General features: G+C 35.4%; 1 protein-coding gene and 1 pseudogene across 48 annotated transcripts in view; both read left to right on the forward strand.

The window, feature by feature from the left end:
• Positions 1-23744, forward strand: part of PTPRD (protein tyrosine phosphatase receptor type D) — a 1281778-nt gene that overhangs the window by 422427 nt on the left and 835607 nt on the right. For all 48 annotated transcript variants that reach the window (XM_063321198.1, XM_063321199.1, XM_063321203.1 and 45 more), the window contains one exon: positions 15712-15755. The gene's annotated coding sequence lies outside the window, so the exon portion shown is untranslated. The remainder of the gene's footprint in view (positions 1-15711; positions 15756-23744) is intronic.
• Positions 47-877, forward strand: LOC134509060 (E3 ubiquitin-protein ligase Topors-like; annotated as a pseudogene).

Here is a 23744-nt window from a genome sequence, read left to right on the forward strand (position 1 = left end):
TTGCCAAAGTAGATACCAGGAGTGTTCTGGTTTATGTAGTCAAAACATGGCTGAAGATGTTTATGAATCCTCATGCAGGAGGAGGATTCAGTCCAATGTTCACTATTCAAGGCAAGCTACTAGTCCAGAATACAGTATACAGTCTTTTACTGAAATGGTAGGTCTACTTAGCTGTAGGATACTCAATGAAACACACTATTGTTACTAGGAAAACTGCAAGTCAAGGAGTCAATCAAGCAATAGGTCAAGGACACCTTCTGGAAGTACTGATGGAATTAAAAGTGAAAAGCCTGTTGGAAAAGTAAGTACAAAACTCACCACTTGGACAATGCAGTCAAGGACAGCATAAGTCTAGAAAAAGGAAATGATCACAAGAAAGCTCTATTAAAATTCACTGACTGCTACAAAAATGAAGATAGCCTTTCAGACAATCAAGCAAGTAGTGGAACAATGTGTAAGAAAATAAAAAAAAACAAACAAAAAACAAAAAACAGATTAGGAGTCCAAGTGTGGAGACAATCTATGAAGGAAAAATGATAAAATGAGGCATCATAAAAAGAAAAAGGGAAAGTGTAAGAATAAAAACCAGAAAGATCACACAAGTAACTCGGCACATTCTTTTCCAGTTGTGATTACAATTGATAGTGATAGTGACCAGGAGCTAGAAAGTATTGAATTTAACAGCAGTACTACTTGGACAGGCATAACTCAGATAAATGAGAGACAGAAAGAGCCTCTGTCTTTTCTGGGAATGACAGAATGTGAAGATATTGAGAGAGCCAGCAAGGAAACTGGAATAACCACCAAAAATTATTGTTTTGCTACCACAAGAAAGATCTTAGATGGTGACATTACAAATGCTGAAGTTGAGCTTTGAGAAACAGGAACTGATAGAGAGTCTTGTCATAATGGATACCAGTACTAACACCACTCGTACAGAAACTGTAATTAGCCATATTCAAGGCATGCAAGTAGCATCCTCCAGTCAACTGTCTTCTCACAGGACTTTATTTATAGAGCATCCAGAGGAACCACCACTGATACTAAGACTGCCAAAGAGGTTTGTCAACAGATCCTGTTGGTTTGATTGTCCAGGGGAAAGTAGTATCTTTTACACTGAACTATTCTCAAAAGTGAAGAAGATAGAGTATTGCTAGCACATAACTTCTACGGTCTCTCAGAAGTTTGAATGTTAAATTTCATAAAGCAACCTTATATTATCATAGTTTTAAAATATATGCAGAGAATATTTCAAACTTGTGTTTAAGAAAAACCCAAATTACAAAACCACAGATCTTATTTACTTGCTCTTGTTAGAACTTTGTTCTCTTCTCCCTTCACTTGTACTTGGGACAACCTTAATCAGAGAATTAAAATTGACTCACCTCCTCCCTAAACGTACAGAACTGAGCGGGCTGTAGAACGGATCCTCATTCTTGACCCTGCTTTCAGCTACACAATTGTGCTCCCCAGCACCACTTCGCTTTAGTTTACATAGGGTCAGATTTGAATGTTAACTTGTGTTGTGATTCTGTTCCATCTCAAACCAGAGCAACTTATCATGGATTTTAACAGGGCACTCACTAGGGGAATGATTTGAAGTTCTCAAACAACTAGCACATCTTGCATTCCATTACTATTCAGGGTGAGAGCACGGACACTTGAGCACAAGGAGGTGGGATCACACACACTCAAGGTCCAGAGGGGAGAGGGGCACAAACAGGAAACAACAAACTGGTCATCTTTCTGCAGTGGTCACCCAGGGGGATAACTAGTCTGATACAAACCACTTTCACTTTAGTTTGTCTAAGAGTTTCACTTCTGATTGAAGCAGAGAAGCAAAATTTGCAGAATGCAGGATACAACCAGCCTGCTATGCCAATCCCTAGGTGACCTGGAGAAAGGACCTGGACGGTTGGGGTTCCTGAAGCAGGCAGTGTGAGCATGAGAGGTGCTGCCATCAGTGCTGCGCCTCTGCCCTTGGGGAGGTCTTAGGCCACAAGACTGAGTTCCTGCTGGAAGCTCCTGGGCCGCCTGTTCAGTTCTCCCCTCTGCTTCACAAAGGTTGTAGTTGTGTAGCCTGACTCCCTCAGACTGGGTCTGTACTTCCTGCCTGGGATGTGCAAATCCCTCTTCTGGGGCTGGGGAAGGTGTGGTGGTGGTAGGTCTTTGGCCAGGTCTTGCTCATCCCTCCTCCATCACCCTGGGGATCTACAAAAATGATCTCAATTCATGCAACAGCACAGCCAGCGATGGTCTATGAGGACAGCACCTCCTCCATAGCTCTGCCTAGGTGTCCAGTCGTGGAAATTTGAGCTTGGGTACCAGAATCATTTTACTCCTCTCTGATGTTTTCAGTTTTTTGAAAACTGAAAGCTTTTCCTGCCCACCTTCAGGAATCCTTTGGTGGAGACCCAAATCAGTCACTGTCGTGGAAAGCATATGTTTAAAGCCATAGGAGAAACCTTGATGCTCTCCTTATCAATAAACAGTAACACTCAGCAGGAATAGTCCAAAACTCACGAAATGGACTCCTGGGTTGCAGTACCATGTATCACAGGAAGGTTGTGAAAGCGTGCCACAGGGAAATTTATTTTAGTGGAAGCATTTCTTTCTCTTGGTGTCTCTCCAGTGTACAAATCTAACCTGTAGGACCAGGAGGCACATCCCAGTTCATGGATCTAGGGGCACATGTTTCTTACTGAATATTGTGATGGGCCACAAATACTTGTTTTCTCTCTCCTCTCGTATCCCTGTTTTCTTTGACTGGAGAGATCCAGACACAACAAGGGAGCATGCAATATATACCAACAGGTCCTGCTGTTGTGTTAACAGCAGTATAGGCACTCCTCCTCTAGAGAAACTGTTTTTTTCTTAATGTAATGGGATAAGGTTGGCAAATACTAATAAACGACTGCATATTTTGAAAAATATAGTATGTGGACGAAACGGATTCATAGAAAATTGCACAGCTTTCTCTGAACATTTGAAGAAATGTCCCTAAGAGATTAAAAGCATGCAGACAAAAGTTGTAAAGAGTTAATTCCAGAAACTCCACATAGAGTTCATAGATCATGAAACCGCTGATCTTTGGTTTTTGTTTCTGAGACCATTTCAACTGGGATAGTAACAGAGGTTTTCCATTAATTTAAATCAAATATCATTGTGTATTTGTATGTTTTCAGATAAGACTATGCTGTTTTCTTTTGAAGGATGTATTCAGACTTTACTCCAGATGGATCATGAATGCTGGAAATGCCTAAATAACATCTGAATGTCTACATGTCTGATCATAGTTTGGGACCTGAGCTTTAAAATTCATTGGCTTGTGTAATTATAGAATCATAGAATGGTTCAGGTTAGAAGGGACCTTAAAGGTCATCTAGTTCTAACTCCCCTGCCACGGACAGGGACACTTCCCACTAGACCAAGTTGCTCAAAGCCCATCCAACCTGCCTTTGAACACTTCCAGGGATAAGGCATCCACAACTTCTAGGGGAAACCTGTTCCAATGTCTTACCACCCTCACAGTGAAGAATTTCTTCCTAATATCTAATCTACATCTGCCCTCTTTCAGTTTAAAACCAATACTGCTCATCCTATCGCTCCACTCCCTGATAAAGAGTCCCTCCCCATCTTTTCTGTAGGCCCCCTTTAGGTACTGGAAGGCTCCTATAAGGTCTCCCCGGAGCCTTCTCTTCTCCAGGATGAACAAGCCCACCTCTCTCTTCATAGGAGAGGTGCTCCAGCCCTCTCATCATCTTCATTGCCCTCCACTGGACCTGTTCCAACAGGTCCATGTCTTTCTTGTGCTGAGGACTCCAGAACTACACGCAGTACTCCAGGTGGGGTCTCACCAGAGTGGAGTAGAGGGGCAGGATCACCTCCCTCGACCTGCTGGCCATTACTTCCTTTGATGCAGCCCAGGATATGGTTGGCTTTCTGGGCTGTAAGTGCACATTTTCAGGTCATGTTGAGCTTCTTGTCCACCAACACTCCCAAGTCCTTTTCCTCAGGGTTGCTCGCAATCCCTTGTCCACCCAGCTTGTATTTGTGCTTGGGATTACCCTGACCCAGGTGCAGGACCTTGTACTTGGCCTGGTTGAACTTCATGAAGTTCACACAGACCCATCTCTCAAGCCTGTCAAGGTCCCTCTGGATGGCATCCCTTCCCTCCAGCGTGTCAACCGCGCCACACAGCTTGGTGGTGTTGGGAAACTTGATGAGGCTGCACTCAATCCCACTGTCCATGTCGCTGAAAAAGATGTTGTTAAACAGCACTGATCCCAGTACTGACCCCTGAGGAACACCGCTCATCGCTGGTTTCCACTTGGATATTGAGTCATTGACAGCAACCCTTTGAGTGAGGCCACCCAGCCAGTTCCTTATGCGCTGAGTGGTCCATCCATCAAATTCACCTCTCTCCAGTTTAGAGTATCAGTCTCAATTATAACTGTTCTATTAATCCTTGGGTACAATGATTGAAGATTATTTTTTCTGATAAAATGAAGACTTCATAAAAGATACAGGTGACAAACCTGCATTTATTTAAATCTACATCTTGGGTAATATGAAGACTGTATGGAGACATGATTGCTAGGTACATAAATGTTTTCCTTTTCAAGTATAACTGCATAAGAAATGATGCATCTTTCTTCTTAAAGTTTCTTTTGACCAGAAGGAGGAGTTATTCAAATTTATCATGGAAAGTTTTTGTGTCATATGTAAAAGAAATGTTTTGTAGTAAGTGTAGAAGTAGACCATTAATGAAATTTCATGAAACTTTAAAGACGTTGCAATGTGTTAATAGCTAATAGTAAAAATTTTTCATATGGAGATTTCTGTAGAAGATATGAAATTATATGAGAATTACTAAAACCCAGTTTGCACAATGTGAACTTAAAATAGAACCAACAAGACTAAAACAAATCCAAAAATATAGTAGAAATAATTTTTTAAATTATTATGTCATCTTCAACTTTTAACCTGAATGTGTCTCTTTAGTCTAAGGTCATTGTCCCACTCAAAACCGTAAGGGTCTTTTAATTATTTTATTCTTTTTTATAATCTTCTGGTAGTCATCCTTTTGTGAAAAAAAAAGGTGTTTCTTAAAAAAAAAAAATATTATTTTATTTTTTTCAGACGGTACAAGTAACTACATGACAGAATCATTTTTTAAGTTATTATTATTATAGACAGTTTGGTTTCAGTCCCCTTATGGGTAACTTTTCACCTCTGTAACTTGGCCTTTTAAGAGCCTTTCTGATCCAATATTAATGCAAATTACATTGTCATATTTTGTGACTTTTTTACACTTATCACTTAGCTATAGCTTACATTCAAAGACTTTTTTTATTTATTTTATTTTTTGAATCACTAATGGATTCTCAGCTAACCTATGGGTCCAGACATGGTCAGTTGCCTTCAATATCACTGATGTATGCATTGTGCTGATAAGTACTGTGGTTCATTTTCCTCTTGGGTAAGCACAGTTAAAAAAATAGGAGGAGGGGGGGAGGGAGAGAGAGAGAAACTCTCAGACTAATAATTACCTTAGCCTGAGACAAGGATGGCAAAACACACTTGATTGCTTTCTAACCTTCTGTACTATATAATGAAATACGGCTGCTTCAGGACAAAAAATACGTGATAGCTTCTTGTAGTTGTAATGTTATTTCACTGAATTCCCCAAAAATGCATTTCATCCAGCGTTATCATTGAGATAATATTTTAACTAAAGGGCAAATCTTGGTCTAATTATGAATTCTTTCCCCACATCAAAAGGATTGTTCCTAATATTCTCAGTGTCATTGTTTCATATTACATTTTAATTTCTTAGTTCATCAGTGTGAACTGTGTATCCTAATATGTTAAGAATCATTGGTCATGATTCAGTGATCTAACAAAACTTGTTGAAAGGTGAAGTGATTAGTAAAAAGAAAGAAGATTTCAACCTTATGGAACGTATTATGAAATAAATTTTGTATGCAGGAGTACTTGTATCACATAGGAATACAGGGAAGACTGTTTTCCTGATACGTATTTTGCTGTATCACATACAGTTTTGTGTCTTTCCTGGTGTGAAAGGAAAAAAAAACCACACAACAAAACATTCAGCAATAGTGGGTTGGTGCTGTACAAGTAAAGATTTTGTGATTTTATTGCATACAGATTAAGACAATCCAAGGTAGTCCTGGTCAGATAAATGGATAAACTCAGAAATTATGTATATCTCAAACTGCTCCAAACTGCACAATTTATGTCATTAGTATTCCATAATTCCTTTATCTAGAGCTAAAAAGTAAAAAGGAAATGAATCAACGAAACCAGAGAAACATATTCATATGTAGCCAATTAAAACTAAGAAGCAATTTGAATACAGTCATGCTTCTTTTATCATAATTTAGTTTTAAGGAATATCGCACCTATTCTTTCCCTATCTTGCGATAAAATTCATGTATCTCTAAAAATCCATCTGTTGTTGGGGTTTTGCTGTATTATAAGCATTAGCTACATCATGTCATCTGTTGACATCATAAATAACTCAGTTACTTTTATGGTTTGCTTCATCTGCAGATGTTTTTAGAGTGTTTATAACTGAGTGTCTGAGAAACAGCAGCATTTTAGAAATATTTCCAGAGCTGTCCAAGCGACAGGATCTTGGGATGAATATCTCATCCATTTGTCTTACATTTTTATTTGCATGACCTGTAAATGTAAAGTTCTCTTTATTTACTTTAAGATTTACAAGTAAACTGGGTTACAAAATTTTACAAACACAGTGTTAACGTTATCATTAGAATTTGTACCAGGCTTTTGAAATGGATCTTCTGACTGTCTCCACTGACCAGGTTTTGGTTCACTTTGTGTCCTGGGTCTGCAAGCTGGATAGCTTCCAGATGAAACTGAAGTGGAAAATCTGCTTCGGGATTGCACACAATATGACCCAACCGTTAGTAGGCATTCATTGTTGAGTGATAGATGGGAGTTAATCTCAGTTAAAAGCCTTGAGTCACATATAGTTTGGGTGTTGTGTGCCAGAGCAGACTGGGGACTACCTCAGCCTTTTTACCACATGGCCCTTAATATGTCAGTGTTGTGACAGTTTGCAGTGATTGAATCTGAATCTTGAATGCTGAAATCTGACTCTTGAATATCTGAATGCTTGCTTTAGGTCCCCCATACGTTTGTGTGGAGAGCTAACCAATGAAATTCACAGACACCACTGAAACTACCTGTAGCTCAACTATGAGTAACGATAAGGACAAATGTATTTTTTGCACCAGGTTTTCTCTAGTGCTTCAGTATCTTTCCAACTGATGTAGACAAGTATCTTATTCATTTGTTTGCTCTCAGGTCTCTTCCAAAAATTCCTGAGACGTTTCTCCTAGATAGGGTCATTTCTTTATACCAACACATAACAATGACAATCACACCTCCCTCCCATTCCAGCTACAGCTAGGTAGAGAATATTCATGCAAAGCTGTCCCAATTCTCTATTTCTTCTGATTGAACTCAAAAGCATATCTGATTCTTTTTCAGTGGGAGAAGAAAAGTGGGAGACGTTGATGGCTGTGGACTGAGGTTACACCCAGCCTTCCCTACCCAAACTGTTTCATTTTGCACAGAATGCAACAAATAAAAAACAAAAAACAAAAAAGTTCTATACGTTCAAAGAATAACGGTGGGATGATTGTGATTCCCTAGCCTACTGATTATTTCGGTGGATAGAAACCCTGATTTTCATGTTGTCTCTGCATCTTTGTGTTATACAAGACATCTGGCTCTTTTTTAAGCTATCTGAACAACTTCTGAGAAATTCTACCTTCCCACAGCATCTAATTTTTCCCATACAGATTGCGGTTTAAAAGTCACAATGCAGCTAATTGAAAGCCCTGTTATAAGGCTCATCTCATTAAATACTAAAATGCAAGCACCTCCGGAGTGAAATGTGGCAGCTGTTAAACAGTGAACAGCAATACTGAACAAAAGCCCAGGACAGTGAAAAAGAACATTGTATCTAATTGAAACTGCGGGAGAATTGTTAGCAGACATAATGCAATTATCCAAACTGGAAAGTGTCCAAAATACTACGGTTAACATACATGCCTTTTCTTTGTTTTTTAATGTTGGGGGAGAGGGAAAATTGGACTGTTATTGTCTACATTAATACATAAATCTTTAGAATCTGAAACACCAATGTTTAAATCATTAGAATTCCACTTATTTATTTCAAAACAACAACAACAAAAAAGATCCTGTTTGGAAGAAAGTCCACTACTTTATAGAATCAGAATAAAGCTAATTCAGCAAGAAGTGTCATCAGTTATCTTTTTGGGTCTCATAAGTTTTGTTCTGCACAAACCCTGATCTTAAAGTCAGTGTGCTGGCTCAGAAACAAAATGTCTCTTAAAGAGTAGTTTTACAGAACGATGTAACATGAAAAGCAAGCGTTATTAAGAAGGTACTCTTCTACTTGTAGCATGATGCTATTATGTGGTGGTGCTGGGGTATTTTGGCAGCTCTTTTATCCTCTTGCCGTTTACTCATACCACTCATATGCTTGGTGAAGTGAGCTTTACTGTATATGCCTTCAAGTAAAAAAGTTTCTTAACAGATTTTCTTTTTTAATGCATTAACATAAAGAATTATCTTTATTTCATCTACTAAAGTCTTCTCCCTGTCCTTCATTTACTCTGTATCAAAAAATAAAAATTTCCCATCCCACTGATATTAACTGTATGTCAAGATTCATTCAGGTTGAGAAAAAGCATCCCTTGAAAGTTATCACCTTCAATCTACAATTCTGCAGGAAGGAAAGCATTTGCAGCCAAGAGGTGGGGTACAAAATTCCATTTCCTTTAGAGGACTGAGGCAACTGCCTCTGAAATGCCTCATCAGAAGGAAATAACACTAAAACCAGAAATAGAAAAGATAATTGTGCAGAGTGAAAAGTTTTTTAATGTGTTGTACATCACCACGAGAGTCACAAATAAAGAGTAAATTAGTTGACAAGATAATTACTGTCAAGTTATTTGGGGTTAGTGGGAAAAAAACCAGTAGATGTAAATAAGCCACCTTACAAAAAAAAAGGCCATGTTTTTAGTGATGAAGACATTACATAGTTACACAGCTTTTTTACTAAATTTGAGAGGCTGAAGAGAGACAGAAAACCTAAATGGTTAAGACTGTTTGGAGAGAAGGGGCAGAGAAAAGGAGGATGAAAGTAAAGCTTACAGTGAGCTTTTTTTTTTGAGAGAACAGAGTGATGTAAACACAAGGACATGCCTAACAGAAACATTTAAAGTAGTTGGAGTGTCTGTAAATGTACAGAAAATGGTAAGACTTAAGCAAAGATGAGAATATTTACACACTGGTTATTGTTATAATCTTTTAGTTTTGGTAAGTTTTAGTACATATAAACAACCTTCCTTAGGTAGGGTTGACTATTTACTAGGGACAGCTTCCATAAAAGCTAAAAGTGAGATAGACAAGCTGAGATGATAGCAGATAGTACCTGGAGATATTGATGCTAGTCCCATGCTAAAAGTTAGTGTGTTGTGCAGTTCTTGGTGATGTGATGACCTGAGATCCAGACTTGAAAACAGAGGTCTTAAAGGTCTGAAGTGATGCTGTGAAGATGGCTGAGTTGCTGTAGCGTAAGTCAGCAATGAGTTTACCATGGCGAAAGACAGAGACAAATCACACAGCTTGAATTTGTTTAGTGGATGAACAGTGCTGTCTGGGTGTATTTGTTGAGAAGACTATACAGCATGTTTACGTAAAGGAAAAACAAAATAAACCTAATAGAGAAAATAATAATAAAGCAGATGCATAGATACTAGTATTATATCTGTAGAAATATTCATTCTTTACTATTTTATGTTGCATGTCTCGCACAGAAAACATTTTCTCTGGTAAAAATTAAAAAGAAATTAAAGACAAATATTACCTCTCCACCCATGTAATGGTGTAGTGGTATGACACGGTAATGTCGGTGTTGCAGACTGATAATATGGTACAATTACCATTTTATCACTCACAGGTGCAATTCAGCTGCCGGAACTACTACAGACCACTTACATAGATTCTGACCCCTTACCCCTATCAGAGGTTCTGATATTCTTTTATGAACTAATATGAATCAGTCTGGGCATAATTCTGACACTGATGTCATTGCACATTAATATATCTACTCTCTTTGGCAGCAGAATTCTTTTGAGATTTTGAAAGAATAATGTTAAGTTGTGCTTTTAGGAGTATGATATAATATGTATATGATGAAAAGATATTGCATTTATTATGTCATTATCAGTATAATGATTAAGAATACCTCTGTATCATATGTAAAAGAGCAGAGTGTGAGTCAAGTATAGCATGATCACGCAGAAAATTCTACAATTTCTTTAAGAATAACTGTTCTGGAGTTGAAATATTCACTGTTGCTTAAATTTTCTGCCTCTCTATGATTGAGAAACTTTTCACGAACTGTAAGAAAAGTAAATCACCTCAGTGATTTGGGCCTAATCTGCATGGTCCAGTGGGTTTACTCAACTCTGGACTATCAGATTTGAGGCCTATGTGTATAAATTTATGCTGAAATAGCAAAACAGGATTAAATTTCTGGAAAATTCTGCTAATGAAGCTAGTGAATAATAACACTATTAACTTTTTTATGGACCTGATAATAATGGAAAACGTTGGAACTAGACAATGAACAATTGTTCAATGTTGCTGAGGTAGAAGACAAGGAATTAAATCACTCCTTGGAGTTAAAGTCAAGACTATCAGAAAATAAAGATACTGAATACAACTTCTGTTGCGTGTTTATTTTATGCTACAAAGCATTCTTAGAAATTCTGTCTAAATGCGTCTCAAGACTATTTTTTTTTTGTGCCTATAAACTTAAGTTGGGGTATTGCCAAGACTTCCCAACAGTTTCCTTTTTTAATAAGAGTAAAAATTGACAACAGTCAGTATTTTATCCAGCTTTCTTATTCTGATATAAAACCGAAGACGTAATACCTTTGACAAAATGTTAAATGTTTGTGTTACATAATAGGTAGTTAAGTAGGAAGAGAAAGATCATTCATCTTCTGTGCTTCTGAAGATCTGTTAATATTTAAAAATTATCATTTAGTGGCAACATATGAAGCGGATTTCAGAGATTAATATACTGTGACTAGAAGCGATTCATTTCAGTCCTAATTCTACATCCAGCTAGACAGTATTTAAGAAATCAAATTCTGCTCTCCTGTGTACCATTTTGTATAAGGAAAGTCACTTACACATATATGAAATTAGCCGTGATACGACGACTTCTGGATGGTATCCCAAGACAGTAATTTGAATATATTTTCATCTTTTTTTCATTTGCTGTGAATTAATAGTGTGTTTATGGACTCATGTCTCAGAGAATGTTTTTCTATTTATTTTCATTATGTAGCTGTTTGTAAGCTGTGCATTTTATCTTTTGGTACCACTTAATTCTCCCCTTGTAGAAAGTATTTGGTACACAAAGTAACTCTTTAGTTTACTGCCCCTATTCTGCTCTCTTGCTTTTCCAACGTGTGCATTTACCTATAATTGACAAGCTGTTGCAAGGAATTAGGTATTCCCTAGGTAGCTGGCCTTTGCAAAGAAGATCCTCAGAGGCAATCAACAAACTGAAACAACACACCTTTTCTTAGCTTGAAATTCCTAATAAATCAACATAAGGCAAATATTCATACATTAAAGGTTAAATACTTTAGGCCTTTTGACGGTAATTGAGTGTACTTTCAAGAGCTTTAATTTTGATAGAGATTCATATTTTTTTCTTTCCATTTCATCACAGTTTGCCTTAGTTAGTAAATATTTTATACTACTGACTGACACTTCACAGTTGGCACAAGTTACTATACAACAGTCAGATCTAGTTTAAAGGCCTCCAGCTGCAACTTTATTAAGAAATACCATTCCATAAATAAAGATAATATTTACTCAGTGGTTTTATATCCATGGAAGTAATATTCACACACACATCATCAGAACTGCAATATCTGAGACCATAAGTCTCCCATCAGTCCTAGTCCCAAAAGAAGGATCAGATGCTCTTGATTAAGATGCCTCCATAATAAATCTCAGAATAGCTGTTGATGTCATTAACATCTGTCTAGTCATGGCAACACCTCTTTAATTTGGAACTCTGAAATAAGGCTTGCAGACTGTATTTTCAAAGGAATTGGCATGCTTGGAAAGCACCTGAAAACCTAACCTACGCAGGTGCTTTTAGAAATCATAATGGTGAGAGTTAGATGATTAAATGTTTTTGGCAAATCTACATCTGTCTTTAAGGTACTGAAATACCTTTCAAAAATCTTAGGGTTTAGGCAACTTTAATAACTTAATCAAGAAAAGGCATAAGACAAACCCAGGCAAAACTATGCCTGGGGACAGCAATATACTGTCCAGAATAGTGTTTTACTTTTCTATGTGATATACATCATGGATGTATGATGAATAACTAACAGCCTTGGATTTCGGAGTATGACAGGTCTCCTGTTCAAAGAAAATATTTTTTCTTACTACAGATATACTGATCAACCAAAATACTGAGAGTTCTTTGAAGAACAAAGCTGCTATGCCCTTTTTTCTGGTTCCACACATCATGAAAGCAGAAGTATGAAGTAACTCAATCCCAATTTACTGCTTTATCAGAGGAAGTGGGTGGGAAGATTATTTTCTGTTCAGGTGTGAAGTGGGTGGACAGCCCCCCTCAGCTTTTATTCACGAAGCTCCCAAAAGTCAAGCAGGTGAGGTTGAAATTAATCAATCAGAGGTTACCATAAACCATTTGAAAACTTCTTAAAAGGTTAAGCCATTTTTCCCCATTGATAAACATGTTCGTCCAAATTTTTATTTCTTTGCTCAAGTATGTGTTGCATTAAAGTATCCTTTGGAATTCTGTGAGTGAACTAAGTCACTTTGCATTTCAGTGTGAAATCTTGTAATTTCTGTACTTACTTTCATCATTGTAATATATCAACATCAGTGACTTTGTTTTCCATTGATACCAATGTAAATACGGTAAGAAGGAATAAATTCACAATAACCGAATATCACACAGGTCACTCAGTTGCTGCCAAGAAACCTGTTTGTTTTCTTAAATGATCAACAAAAGCTCAAAACACATCTTTGATCTCTGTTTAGGTTCAGTGCATAGCTCTTTTTTTTTCAGTTCCTGTCACTCTTCTTGACACTGACTCTTTATTTCTGGAATTCTTGTAAACATTAGTCCTTTAAGTAAAACATAACTCAGCTTCAGGTCTAGGAAAGCTGACATGGGGGAGAGGAGGTTGGACTGTTACTGGAAGCCAATTACTAAGTTATATAAGGACTATTGTCCAACACCTCTTGTTTTAAATGATAAAGAAGCACAACTGAAAAAATGGTATTGTGAGGAATGGGTTAGGAAGGGTGGCAGAAGGGATTAACAATTTCATAAGGAAACATGTCACTTAGCTGCCAAACAGACATCACTTCAGTGAGGTGCACCCCAGGATGTGACTGGTTTGCCTACATTCAAGAATAAATGCTTGGTGCTTTATTGCATATTTATTAGTCTGAGAATGACATCCTGAAGTTAGGTATTTGCTGTGTGAAAAAATGCTTGCCACCTTCTAATTATTTTTTTTTAAATATTCTATGAATTAGACACTTTGAAATAGTCCAACGTGCTTTCACTGATCCTTACAGATTCTTAGCTTAAGAGAAGTGCATGGGTTATTGAATCTAAAGATTTCAGTAGTCTTTCCTTTCACTTCAAATATATGTCCCCCCTTCTAAACTCAGTTAAAGAATTCTTGCAGGATCTGGTGTACTCTTTCTCATGCTCTCCATATAGATATTGATCAGTAAACCCTGCTTGAAATATTTCAACAAATCTAACAAGTGACAAGATCAGTCACTACTCTTAAAGGTGAGTAGTAGAAGGTTTTTAGAGTGTCTATATTAATCCATTAGCTTCAAAAGGAGGAAAATAATAATTTACATTAAGGTCACTGCTAATTACAACTTTAACCTTGCAAAGTTTAAAAGTGTGAATAACTCACAGGAGTGCAATTCAACTTCTGAAGTAAATGAATTCAAAGCTTAACTAGCATGAACACAGACTGAAATACATTTGTGCATTCTGAGCCCTTGGTTAGATCTGGTTATCTTTTTTTGATTTATTAGCTTGCTTGATTGCTGTTGTTGGATTTTTTGTTGGTTTTTTTTTGTTTTTGTTGGAGGAACTAGAACTGTCAATAACTGTTTATGCCAACAGCTGCACGTACAGAGCAGTAACAAGTCATGTAGTCAGTCATGTCATGAACTCACATACGTTATTTCTGATGTAAATCCTGATTGCAAGTTTTACTTTTATCTGCTTTCTGCCCACGTGTCCATATACCAAATAATATCTTTGAAAAATCTTGATTCCAGGTCAGTTTTTTATGTATTCATTATTTATACAGTCGAATGGCTTAAGTTTCTTCCTCTGTCCTCATAAAGTGAAATATCCTTCCTGAAAGCAATCAGTCTTCTCCTGTTTAGACACTTAAGATTCAGCATTTCTAATTATTGCAGGGTTAAACCCAAGATCTTTATGCACTGGTATGGTACATTTCAGCCTTCTAATGATATCTGGTTTTACAATTGGACCTTGCAACCTTTAAAATCTCACACTTACAACAACCTTAAATTTTTCTGAACAAAAGCATTTGGAATACCTATGTGAACAATGCGTGTATAGGTTTTATGTTAGGGGTTCATATACAGCCGTGCCAACAGAAAAAGGGGTGAGGAAAATTGATGACTAGAGCTTTTGAACATTTTCCTCTGCAATGAAGGAAAATCTTAAGATGTGCACATTAAAAATGTTAGTATAGATATTACACATGGTCAAATCATCTGTGAATAAAGTGCCAATTCTCAAATCAATCTGATTAAACCCTTTTTATGAAATATTGCAGAATTCTGCAATGACATATCAAAATTCTACTTATGAATAGTTTTGTTGCAACAATAAGGACTCAGATGTAAGAACATTGAAGTTAATGTTGATAACCTACCATGATTATTATTATCTAATTATTATTACTTCAGTCCTACTTTTCCAAAAACAAATACAAAGGAAACAGAGATAATTTGTAATATTTAATAGAATGTTTATGCAGCCTTGCAAAGAGTGCATTTAAGTGTTTTACATTACAGCATTTTTATTTGAGTTGGTCTTTAACTGTCATTAAAATCTGTAAACTGACCCAAGCCTGAAAAAAACATTTCAAGAGTTGCAAAGGTATATATTTGGAAATGATGACCCACGGTAAAAATATTGAATTCTGCATCATTTTAGACTTTCATTTATGACATTATTGAAATGGTCAATTATGAAAATTGCAATTAAAAATGTTCTCTGACATGATTTGAAATTCATAATAAGACTCAAGAAAATTCAGAAACATCAGATACATTTAAAAAGAGGAAAGAAAGAATTGCAGAAGTGCATTTCCACTTTTATTGCTAATTGTTCTTTTCAGGTATGTATCAGGTATTGCAATATTTATGAGTCATAATTCTTTCTGATTATTTCTATCAACAAACATAAATCTGTATAGGCATAAAACCGTGGTATTTGACAATTATGGCTACTACCAGTAATATCAAATGCTTTTTTATTTTTTTTAGATCTCTATCCTGAGACATGACAACAGGATGTGCCTCGGAGAAGAGTAAGTAAAAAAATTCCTTATCCTTGATTTTTTTTTCCATTATAATAATAACTGGATACTGTATCTTGAGTTTTATAGAAATGAATTCATTAGCCATGAATTTTAAAAATAGTAAGCCACTCCCATGGAGTCCTATTTACCAGGTCCTATTCTGTGTATTCAGACTCGACCTTGATTTCAGCAGGACTTTTGTCTAAGCAATATTCTTTTGAGTACATTGAATTTAAACATTAACATTAGTAAAACGATAACACTAAACATAAACATTAGTTAATTAATATCAATTACTTAAACATCTATGTTTCTCATGATCTAAAATTTTATGAAAAGAAACTTCCTAGGTGATTTTGTTGCTTCAGGTAACACTCCTCCAGAAAAGAAACCCAAAGGAAGATGAGCTATTCTTATAAAACAAACAAAGAAATGAAGAAACAAAGAAACAAAGAAAGTGATAAAGTATACTTATTAGTGTCTTTTCATTGATGTACATCTTCCATATGTAAAGACCATATGTAAAATTATTTTTATGTGTTTAGCTATCTATTAATCACTGGGCTTTCTTCTTCCTCGGTGCCTGAAATGTCTGTCTTCTCTGTAGTGCTTGGAAAGTTGCTTTTTATTTAAAAAAAAAAAAAAAAGTACATAAGGCTAATATAAAATTTGTGTCTCTCTCATATACCATACTTGATGAATTTTAAAACTGAAGCATTTTTCAGGTCCATATTTTGTATTGTTTTGCTTTATCCCATTAACAGCAGGTTCAATTGCTATCTATACTCAATGACATAATGGTGTTTGTTAACTGCTTAGTATTGAGGGAATGACTAGCAGCAAAGTCTTTGCTATATCAAGTCTCTGCTGAGTCAAGAAGTTGTCATGCTGTTTTTCAACAGCAAAATTAGTGCTGTAAGTAATGTAAGTAATGCTGATTTCCAAGTGATATGATGTTACATTACAATGCTGGCTTCTAATCCTTATTTCTATTTGTTAAAGACACCACAAAGTGTTTTTAAGTGGAAAAAGTACTTACTATAATCCTGCAGTTAAAAAAGCGAACCTAAGCACACTTGGAATTTTGCCTTTGGTTTAGACCAAAAACTAACACCAGTCCCTAAAGAAACAGAAGTTCACTATCCGGGAAAATGAATCTTGTTTCACCGCCCAGAAAAAAAAGAATGCAGTGGGTTGAAGGTAGGAGCAATACTGGGAGTAGATCATCTGTGCGTGGCTCCTGGGAGAATCTTTCATTTTTCTTTTCCCCAAATATAAAAACAATCTCCTACAGCCACTGAAATCACTTGAGGTATATCTTCAATTCATTTCAATTGTCACAGTTCCGTTCTTTTCATCAGAGTGGTATTAATTTTCATCACCTCACAGCTTGAACATAATCTTTATTCCCTCAATTAATGTGTTTCTTTTTCCCTTCCTTTGATGTGTTTTGTGAGACTATACTTCCAGTCACATTTTCAGGGTCCTCTAAGAAGCATTTGGGATAAACTCTTCAGTTTTGGAGCTATGATGCTTTCAAGACCACTGAGAAATTGGTATCATAATCAAGTAACTAATGCCTTTTTGTTTTGAAGCTATTCTTTACTATTCACAGTTGTATCCTGATAATGCCTCAAAATATTATAACTAGACAGAGATAAATTACCAGTGGGAGGAAGCAAGCCAAGAAGGGAAAATGCAGTTTTCTCTCCTTAAAGTTATTATGTTGCAAACATGAGATCATTCATAAGCAAAGTCTGAATCACACATTTAGCTATTGGAAGGATAACCTTTTACCCTTTCCAGATATGTAACTACAGTTGTATTCACAGAATCAAAGAACAGAATCATAGACTCATTTAGGTTGGAAAAGACCCCTAAGATCATCCAGTTCAGCTGTTAACACTGCCAAACCGTTAAAATGTGTCCCTAAGCACCATGTCTACTCCTATTGGAAGGTAAAAATAGGTTCACTAATTTGCAGACTACTATTTCATGCCAGCAGAGGTGTCATCAGAATAAACATGTTTTCGCACAAAGTTCAGACTACAGAGTTAAGCTAATATGTCAACAGAAGTTATATGAGAATCTTTGCAAAATTGTAGGTCATCAGGTTAATCCTGGGCTGCAGTTAAATGCAAAACACCTCAACAAAATAAAAATGTTTTTAATTAAAGTCTTTCAAAGTCTTTAAATTTAACAAGGATGCTTAAAAAAAGAACTGAGTTCGAATATGGGAGAACAGGATGCTGAACTATCTTTCAAACCAATTTTTTTCTGAAGAAATAAAAATGGGGAAGCTGAAATTTAGTTTTTGACTGATCCTGCTCTGTCCTGTCAAATTAAAAACGTTTAACACTAACTTTGAACATTTGCTATATCAGTAAGACTAATATGAAACTCCATTAAAAAACTTGATTGATAGATAATGTATCTCTGAAAAACTTCTAAGCAATAAGAGTGTTTGGCTGCAAGGGAAAATAATTATGTTCCTTATTTGTAGTAAAGGTTAAAGTTGTTATTACAACTATTATTATTATGCAATAATGTAGTTAACATAAAATAAATTTAAACAAATATATGTAATAAAATTGTATAATGTAGGTAATAATTTGTAGATAATTCTTCTCTTTGACACAGTGCCTGTTCCAAAGAAACAGAATAAAAATAATGCTATGTAGTTGAACTTAAGATTGATACTTTTGAAAAATCTTGTATGTTAAAATAAACATTAAGGAAATTAACAAAGAAAAAGGAAAAAAGGACATAAACTAGAAATAAATCTATTACATAAAAAAATGGTTCATATGTAAAAGAACTTGGAAGTGCTTAAGTGTTCACAGTTTTCACACAATCATAAGAAAAGATGGTTTTTCAAAATGAATCATTGTAACAGAATTATTTGCATTGGTCACCAAAAAAAGTGTTGATCAGATTCTATTAGAATTGTTATTAACTAAATCATATGACAGCAGTAGTTGTGTCATCATACTTTACCATCTGTACCTTAACAAGATAAAATATTGTGCTCTAGTGCTTATATATATATAAGGTATTTTTCGTTGTCAATATGAATTAAGGCCATCATATTTATATGAGTTATAGCAAAATTCTTTCAAACCTCTACTTCAACTGATCAGTTCTGAATTGAGGTTCAGTATGTGTACTTTTTGAGCAACAAAATGGAGCAAATTTCAGTGATCTACTGTAGAGGTAAATATTTTTCAGTTTGGTCTGTATCTCTGCATATAGCAGAAAGTTTTCTAGTACTCTGTTAATAAGTTTCTGGATTCTTTTATTATTTTATATATTATGAGTTCCTTTATTAAACAAAATTTGTTAACATTTCTAATCCTTTTTATTTATTACAGACAAATAAGTAGAAAGATATTAGCGTTCATTCTAAGGGAAAACAAAAGAGATAAGAGAACTGTACAGCTTTAAATGTGCTAAAAGCTGTGACCTATTTAGTAAAACACATCTACATCCCACCTAAATATGACAGGAAGAAAAAATGGCATAAGTATAAACTGAGGAAAATTTTGCAGTCTCATAAAATGATCATGCAGCATATGGCTCAAATTAGAGTAGCCAGAAAAAACTCAGACAAAAACCCCGTCTACCTCTATGTTTTTGCCTATGAATCACTTCTTTTTCTCATTAAGTATTCAAAAGGGCCTACAAAACCCAATCCCCTAGCACATTATTTCTATTATGTCTGGGAAGGTCCTGAAAAAGTAGCAATATTTTCCTTTTACTAGTCCAATACAAAAGCTTTATGTTTATTATAATGGCTGAAGTAAGGTTTGTTAATCTTTCAAAGACATTTCCAAAGGTAATACATGACCACATCAGAAAACCTCACTCTAATTTACATCAAATAATGGAAAAAAATGAAAACAAAAATAAAAAAAAAAAATCAGGCCACTTACATTTTGTGAAAAGAAAAAGTAAACTTCCCATTAGTGAGTTCTCAACCAACAGATGTAACCCAGGTTTTTGGAATGGAAATGAATAAAATTTTCAGCTTCAGGAAGGGAACATCTCTCTCTGAAAAGCACAAACAGAGGACCTCCAGTGTACTAATGAACTGGCACAATTTCTTAAATACATTGTAATGTGTGGCAGGCAAGTCAGCACAAAATTTTAGCATTGTGGTACTTTTTAACTCCACTGTGTAGAAGCCTATAGGCTGACGTCATTACCCCAGGATATGAGATTTTATAACTGCAACAAGGACAATGTATTTCCTATATAGCTTCCTTTTATATATGATCTACTGATGTCCATGGAAAAATCCCAGTCAGCTGTCTTTTTTGGAAGTCATTCATTCACCAAGTTCTTAATTTCATCAGGAAAGTTATAGGTGAAAGAGAGGAGTGAAACTAGCTCAAGAATATCTTCTGAAACTTACATGTCAGGTGATACTAAATTCATTGTACACAATGGTGTGTTTCTGCTGTATAAAATACATTTCCCAAGTAAAATTCTAATGGTTCTTTCTCAAAGGGCTGTTTTCATTTTGCAGTCTTTACAGCACATTGACTTTGCAAAAATAATAAGAAAAGCAGTACATTTGGATTTGGGCTTTTTATGTTTTGGTACTTAAGGTGTTATAAGCTTTGCGTAGGAGACTCATCTCAGTTTTTACAATTACTATGGCTTCACAGAGCACAGAGTTTCTGTTAAGTATTTTATTATTTAATTTAACACAAAAAATGCAGAACATTTCAGAGGTTCAATAGAGTGATGGCAATAATAGTTAATTTTGTGTGGATCAACATGGTCGGTTCTGGTGGTAACTTTCTGAACTTAAACTGAAGTTATTGTCATTTAAGGTAATTTTTCATTCTTAAGGTAATTTTTCTTAAATAATTCTTAAGGTAAATTTTCATTCTTTTCTGTATGAAAACAAAGGTAAAGATGATCAGTGACAGAATATTTTTCTCCTCTTGTATGTGATTCATATCTGAGGTCAGTAAAAGAGAGCTGAAGGAGCTACCCTGAGATGGCTGCTATGCTATGTACATATACTATGAAGAAAAGTAAGGCAACAGTAGTGTTTTAAGTTGTTCTGTTATCTGAATGCATTATTATAAGTGTAGAAGTTTTGTCTTAATGTTTCTATAAAGCACCACAGCATGTATCTTTGTATAATTTACTAAAACTCTTTTAACTGTGCTTATTTTGAGGTCTGTGCTGTTTTGCTGACTTTTATTAGTTTGGGGTTTTTTTGTGTGTTCTTTAAAAAAACGGAAACACTATGAAAATCATACTTGAAATAATCATCAGGTAAAATTAATTTGATACAGTTATTTGTAGATAATTGTAGACAAACAAAATGTGGTATTTTGTCTCTGCCAAAGAGATAAACATTTTGCATTATGCAATATAAACAACACTATCATTTTCCTGCAGTGCAGAATTTTGCCTGCTCATTCTGATATTGTCGATCAGGCAGCGAAATTATTTTTTCCATTCACAGTTTTTGTGTTTCTATATGTTTACTCATAAATGACTTCTAAATAGATTGTTTTGACAGCCTTGTATTGCTAAGGAAGACATTTTTCAAACACTTAAATCTGTGTGTGATTTGAAACTTAATCCCAAGGAAAAAGAGAGGCCACTAATCAAATATTTTTTTAAAAAAAATCTGAAATAATCTTCTCTACTTTATAATCATAATAGTAGGAAGTCCAATATTTCTGCTCAAACAAAAAGGCTGGTAGACATATTTACCAAAGGCCTTATGATGTTTGCAGTCGACTTTGCAGAAGACAACATTTATAAAACCCTTACAGTGTCTGGCGGGTGCCATGCATTCTTCTGGGGATTAGTGTTATTCAGATATTGTCTTTCATTTGAACTTCAAAACCTTTTTCTTTTTTCAGACAGCTTTTTAATAGGTTTTGGAAATTAAAACCTTTTTATTTGTGTCATTATAATACCTGCTACAAATTTACTTTTGGGAGATGAACGCCAGTAAAGCTAAAGACTATTGTAAGTTTTAAGAGGGGAAAAAGAAAAGGAAGAGTTATAAATGTAGTATGAATTAGTCGAAGAACTAAAACCCATGGCCTGTGCCATGTTCTTCTTTCTTATTTTTTTACTGAATAAAGCGAAGGTATTTTCCAGTACTTCCATCTTCCAATATCTAGTCCCATAGAGACCCTATTGTGCTATAAGTAGAAAAAATATTGTTTTTAGTAAGACTTAGTCTCAGCAACAAAAATCAATTAACAATTCCATTCTGAAAGTGAAAAATAAGATCTGAAGAAGAGAGACTTAACTAATTTTGCTTCTTTAAAGCCCCACAAGTAGGTGAAAAATGTAAATTTCAGCCTTCTACAGTCTAGATTTCTAGCATATGTAAATTTCGGTTAAACACAGGAAATTTGGGAACTAAAAAAAAATGGTACTCAGAAAGAGGATCATTAGGCAGTTGCTTATATATTGCCTTTCTTTTAGTGCTTTTTGTATTTAGAGAATATGTTTAATTCCATAGTATACCTTAAAGTGAACTCAATGTAAAATTAAAATGGAAAAAAAAAATCTTTAAAATGTCAATAATAGAATTTTGGCTGCCCAAAAATACCTCATGTTTTGGGAACCAGGATGATATATTGTTTAGCTTTAGAAATGATAAGCACTATTTTTTGCAATTTCTAAAAGGAAAGCTTTGCAAGTTTCTTCCTCCCATCCTCTCTGGTTTACCACAGCCCTCTTGGGGGCTGAATGAAAAGAAGGTTAGCAAAGAGCCCTACTTTTGTTTACCTGGAACAGGTAAGAATCTCCTCAGATCTCAGCCCCTCTGACATGGAAGCGTGTCCACCTTTTTGCTTGTTTGCCTTTAACTTTAGAAATGCTTGGTAAATGGATAAAAAAAAATATTCTAGAAATAGAAATGGTAAAAGGATCCTGTCCTTTCAGCAAGGCTTTTGTCTGTTTTCTACTGAACCATATGCCTGCAGTTCAGTCCCATAAATTTCCACACTGCTAAAGTTTCCAGCTGTCTCCTGCTCAGCCAGCAGGCCACTACGACATGCCTTGTGAACTCCTCTGTGCTAGTGCAGGTTCTGAATTCTTCTGCTTTAGGGTGCTAAGAACACTGTTTTCATTGATTACAAGCATTGCTGCCAAAGAAACTCTGAGGTACATCTCCAAGAGGAAAAATAAACTGTTTGATAAAAGCTGTTTTTCACAATAGCAGTTTTAATTGCTTTCCAGGTAACACTGGTCTATAGGTTTAGTTTATTAGTATTGGTTATAGTGGAGAGAAAGGAGTGGAAAAGGCTGTGAGAAGTTACACTGAGATTTCTGAAGAAGTGGCAAAATGAGCACAGGGGTCACTGGCATATATAGACATGTTAGTAGAGAATAAGAAAAAAAAAACAAAAACAGGAGAATCTGAAAAAGGTGAAAAGTGAAATAGGAAAGACCAAGAAATGTGAGAAGGACTGCAAAAGTGTGAAGAAACTTGAACTACTAGGTTCACAGCATCCACAGGCTGGCAAAACTCCACTAATACCTGTCACATTTACATATTGTGGTCACCTGGACAGGTTTCTGGCTTTTCTTAAATTTTGTTTATGTCTTAAGCTGGTCCACAAAGGTTTCCAGCTCACTCTAAGATCTTTCCTGGAACACAGAAGTGTGTTTTTAGACTAAGAGAGGTTTAATCAACACTTAGCTATGTGTGTTTCATATCTTACTGGTTGTGAAATTTGCAAACTAGCAACATTTTTTTTTTATTGTTGTGTAAAAAAAGTTATGTGACAAAGAATTCTAAAGACTCTTGGATGAACTGCCACACAGAAAGTGAAGTTTCCCCTTGTGTTACCTTTAAAAAAAGAGAAGAAAAGAAAGGAAAGGAAAAGGAAAAGGAAAGGAAAAGGAAAGGAAAAGGAAAAGGAAAGGAAAAGGAAAAGGAAAGGAAAAGGAAAGGAAAAGGAAAGGAAAAGGGAAAGGAAAGGAAAAGGAAAGGAAAGGAAAGGAAAG

Source organism: Chroicocephalus ridibundus, chromosome Z (genome assembly GCF_963924245.1).
Source record: "Chroicocephalus ridibundus chromosome Z, bChrRid1.1, whole genome shotgun sequence".
NCBI lineage: Eukaryota > Metazoa > Chordata > Aves > Charadriiformes > Laridae > Chroicocephalus > Chroicocephalus ridibundus.